Raw genomic sequence first — 5,407 nt, 5'->3', positions numbered from 1 at the left:
CTCTCTAGCTTTTTAATAAACGTGCGTTTCAGCTCCTAAAAGTTGAAACAAATGCACACTATATCTTTACTACGTCGGCAATGAGGTATCTGCCTCCTCCTGATTCATCTTCTTCAATTATAGTTTGACTGAACGATCCTACGCTGGATCGTGTCAGCATGCTTTAATCTAGTTACTTCCTAATTGAATAGCAATTTTTTTTACATAGGAACAAGCTCCTGGTCTTGGCAGTTCATAGAATTTCTTGTCTTTTCTAATTTTAGTAAATGCTATTTACACATTAGCTAGCAAACCAACGTTCTGCTCTTAGAAGGCTCATGCATATTTATGTTACGTTGATTTGTTGCAATATCTAAAGCCCAACCACACTTCAAAGCTCCATAAGGGGTGTTAACAGCCTCACGATCAAACATTTTTCATTTTTACACCTTTCAGTCGTCTTTTCTCTCTTTATGATCACCAATTTCTTCGCTATACTAACCCCATTTACATTTACAAGTGCACTATCCTTCAACTTGACTAGTTTTAGTAATTCCAACACTAACATATCATATGAGAGAGCTTAATTACCCTGAAAAACAAGTCATCCAACTCACGGGCAGCATACTCACAAAACAGTTGGTGGGTCGAGCCACTTATTTCGAATCCATGCACCTTTGGGACAAGGCCTCCAGAAGCCTCACAGATTTTTCAACCCATTTTTCCTTTGTCATTGATTCGCTGAATCAACCTGACTATGCTGACGGTCTGGCCTTAAGCTTCTTCCTTGCACCTAGTGATTCCAAGATTCCTATAGGTGCCATGGTAGCCTTCTAGGTCTTACTACCAAAGATCCGGCATTAAACTCAACTAATAATTCTTTTGTTGCAGTGGAGTTTGATATCTCTAGAGCAATAACGAATGGGTTCCGCCTGGGGAGCATGTAGGTATTTGATAGTTTTTAGACCCCTTAAACAAATGAATTAACCCTAGATAATTAGCCAAGTTGTTACTTAGTCAAATTAACAAGTCTAGGTTAGCACAAATATATCATATCATGCATAGCAGTGGAAATAAATAAGACAATGATATGATTACCTAGGAAACCAAACCGGTAAAAACCTGGGGAGGATTTGACCTAACTATCCTCAAGGTAAACTTGAATCCACTATCAGAAAGAATCAAAGTTCATACAAAAGGACTTACAAGCACCCCCGCTCGACTTCCTAATGCTACCAACCAGTAGAACTTACTGACACGACCATGTGTAAGCTCCGAATCCACGGATTCCTTCTTTCTTTGGATTCCACCAGCTACAAGCACCCCCGCTTGTGTATTCTTTAAGCTTTTATGGCAACAACTGTTTTGATCATCAAGGTTTAGAGAATGTCTCTTCCTTGAAAACCCTAAGTTTGTGTAAAGGAAAGCTCCTCTAGATCTCACAAGAGATTTACACAAACCGCAATATGAGCAATACTAAAACATGGCTAGGGTTTGCCTTTTATACTTAGGACAAATAAGAAACCCTAAAAATGTTTAAAACACATAGGGCTGAGTTGGACGAATATGCAGAAAAGCAATCTACCTGACGTTCGATCGGTCGAGCCTAAGCTTCGATCGATCGAGCCAGGCCGAAAGCCACACTGCTTTCTGCTTTACACTCGATTCCAACTTTACATTGACATACAACTTTGAGCTAGTTTTAAACACTTCTAAACACATTGTTTTGATCATGGTTTGCCAACAATACAAATTAGAGTTCTAAATACATAAAGTCCTAAACTTTAGAACCTAACAGTATTGATATCAACTCCATAAAATCTGCTGCTAATGTGTCATGGTTGAGTAATATTACTATTAGGGAAGGGAAAAGAAATGAAGCTTGGATTAGTTATAATTCTAGTTCTCATAATTTGAGTGTTGAGTTCACTAGTTTTAACAACAATGTGACAGTAAGACAATTCCTCTATTACATTGTTGATTTGAGCCTTCACCTACCTGAATATGTTACTTTTGGTTTCTCAGCCGCAACAGGAAATGCAAGTTGTGCAATACATACTATTTCTTCTTGGGATTTTAGTTCAAGTTTGGAAATTGATAATAGCATTACCACCCCCAAAAGGTCCCAATCCAGCCCTCACCCCTAAGAGAAGGAACACGTTCAAGCTAGCTATGGGATTCGGTTTTGGTGGGCTTAAAACACCATTGTTGCTATTAAGAAGGTATCAGAAGAATCTAGACAGGGAATAAGAGAGTATGCATTAGAAGTAAAAATAATTAGTCAATTGAGGCACAAGAATTTCGAACAACTCATTGGTTGGTGTCATGAAAAAAGAGGAAAATTATTGCTTGTTTAAGATTTCATGCCCAATGAAAGCTTAGATTCACATCTTTTTAGAAAAGAAACCTTATTGTTGTGGGAACTGAGGTACAAAATTGTACAAGACTTGGCGTCAGCCTTGCTTTACTTGTATGAAGAATGGGAACATTGTGTATTGTATAGGGATATAAAATCAAGCAATATCATGCTTGATTCAAATTTCAATGCCAAACTTGGGGATTTTGTATTAGCTAGACTTGTGGACCATGCTAGGGCATCAAGAACTACTGATTTGGCAGACACTAGGAGCTATATAGATTCAGGATGTGTTGCAATCCGCAAGGAATCAAATGTCTATAGTTTTGAAATTGTTGCATTGGAGTTAGCTTGTGAAAGGAAACCAGTTGACCAAGAGGCCTTAAAAGATCAAGTAGTCATGTTGGATTGGGTTCAGGTGCTCCATGGAAGAGGAGAGGTTCTTGAAGCAGCAGACCAAAGGCTAGGGGGACATTTTGATGAGCTACAAATGAAGTGTTTGTTGAATGTAGGGCTTTGGTGTGTTCACTTCGAACAGAGTTGTAGACCTTCAATAAAAGTAGCAATTAAAGTGCTCAATTTTGAAGTTTCTATTCCTCTTCTCCAATTAGATACAACTTGCTCATCATATTGTACTCCAACATTTGCATAGACGATCATTGGAGTAACGTTTAATTTAAATGAATTCATGGGTCATCTAACATGTGTGCTATCTCATAAAAAAGAAATGGGGCGTTAGGGCCAAGCCGTTGCTCATAAAAATCAAACTGACACATTTCATGGCTAACATCTTAGAGTAGGACTTTTTCTTTATACTTGTTCATTAGACTTTGTATATGTGAGTTGACATCTGATTGTAATTCAGGACCTGTAAGGTCATGGACCTATATATTCTGGTGCATATTTGGGATCCTCCTAGAATATATTGTGGCCCTTAGCAATTATTTGGTTAGAACAAACAAACTCCAACATTTCTGCTATAGTGTTGTTTACCTTCCTTTGGTCAGGTTCTGTGGCAAACCACTTAAGTTCATTCATTGAATGTTCAAATAGTGTATAAAATACTTTGAACGTTTAGACCCCCAATTTACAAATTACCAATTCAAGTTTATTATCAAACAATATATGTGCAAAAATGAACATAAGCTTATAACAGAATTGATAAACAATTTAAACTAAATAAAATCACATCCACAATAGAAATTAAATAGAAAAGATTAAGAGAAGAGAGATGCAAACACAAGGACAATACAACGATGTGTTATCGAAGAGGAAATCGAAACTCTCGGCGTAAAACTTCTCCTCCGCCCTCCAAGCGGTAAATAATTTACTAAAGAATGAAGTTGGGATACATGAACAATAGAAGACCCTCTAAGCCTAATCTACCTAGTGTACCTAAGCCCTCCAAGCTTCTTACTCCAACGAGGTTACGCTGAACCTTTGTCTTCTTTAGCTTACCAGATTCCGCTATAACCCATAGCATCAACCAATATCAATTGGTTCCTTCCTAACTGCTTCCCAAGCACCAAATAGCCTTCTCACAGATATGGGTATGGTGAGAAAAAGTTTTGGTTAATGTACCTCTCAAGGATGTAACAATGGAGAGGCTGAGAGTTGAGGAATTTGAAGAGTCACTATGTAAAGATTGTGGATGAGTCAATCTTGTTTTTCTCTAGGGTTTCTCTCTCAAAATTCTTTCTGGAAGCTCTCAATATTTCGTGGGTATAAGGGGTATTTATACTGGAGTGAGAAAGGAATACGAAGAGTCAGTTGTTTCATAACAAAGTGGACTGGCGACTTGGCCTCGCGACTTGACTGAGTCGCGAGTCCATGCTATGAGCTAACTGCATGGCCAGTTTGGACCTTTTGTCCTGTAGTGCTACAGTTGGCATAATGGTTCAGCTTTTCTGCAAGCTCCACTCGTGTGCATCATCTAGCGGCTTGCTAGTCACGAGCCACCTGCGAGATCGAGTCGCAAGTCCCTGCTTCAGTGTACATTCTTGAGCATTTCTTCACACTCTCTCACATACTACTCTTACATGATTCCCATCTAAATACAAGGTTTCTAAGTACTGAATTACAAGCAAATTGGCACGGAATAAAGCCAATGAGATGGTTGATTAAATTCAACCTTACAATCTCCCCCTTTAGCTATTCCATGACAAAACCCTAAACCAAACTCTAGACTTAACATGTGAATTGGGAACAGTTGAATAAAACTCACTCACACCTAACTCTAGAATCTGTGAAGCTCTTGAATCATAAGAACAAGTATCTCCTGAAACACAACAACATAATATGATCATTGTATGCAGAAAACTTGTAATGTATATGAAGCAAGCACAATGCGATCAAGCAAAAATGGAAATAAAGAATAAACCATGACTTGACCAAAAACAAAAAATCACTATAAATAGGGACCACAATGCTCATTCATACAAGGAATGAACATCCGGACATGCAAAATAATAAGCTTAATGCAAAGTATTATTTGCATGTCCAACACTCAACCGATACATAAACACTACGTAAATGCATCAAGGATAAAAATCCAACAAAGGGCACAAGAGTGATGTACTTAAAGAAAATGCAAAACATTAAACAACAAGTACTACGCTACAAAGCAAAGGTACAAAACCCAAAGTACATAGAAACTGAATATAAACTAAGTCATGTGATAACAAATAAACAAAGCATTAAACATAGTCATATGATAGCAAATAAACAAAACATTAAACATAGGCAGCTCCTGCTCAACATCAGCTCCTTCTCAACATCAGTACTCCCCCTATCATTATACTCCCCCTATCGTCATCATCTCCCCTTTTTTGTCATGGAATAGGTAGTCCTCATTTTCTTCTAGCTTCCTTTGGATTTGGTCCAATTGTGTTTGGAGAGAAGTGAACTTTGTATCACAAAGGGTGTGGTGATGGTGCAGGAGAATAGCAAGTCCGGACATCTTGGTGCTTATGTTGTGGATGGATGCCATAATGTTATCCAATTTCTCATCATAGGAGGATGAGGTAGAGTGTGAACCAGTAGGAGGTGCTGAAGTTTCTGTCTTGATTCCCT

At 38.1% G+C, this 5,407-nt stretch overlaps 1 pseudogene; it reads left to right on the top strand.

The window, feature by feature from the left end:
- Positions 1-452: 452 nt before the first annotated feature.
- Positions 453-2,987, top strand: LOC115967041 (annotated as a pseudogene).
- The last annotated feature ends 2,420 nt before the right edge of the window (positions 2,988-5,407 follow it).

This window comes from Quercus lobata, chromosome 11, assembly GCF_001633185.2.
Source record: "Quercus lobata isolate SW786 chromosome 11, ValleyOak3.0 Primary Assembly, whole genome shotgun sequence".
NCBI lineage: Eukaryota > Viridiplantae > Streptophyta > Magnoliopsida > Fagales > Fagaceae > Quercus > Quercus lobata.
The sequence above is the reverse complement of the archived record's forward strand: the minus strand, read 5'-3'. Positions and strand labels throughout refer to the sequence as shown.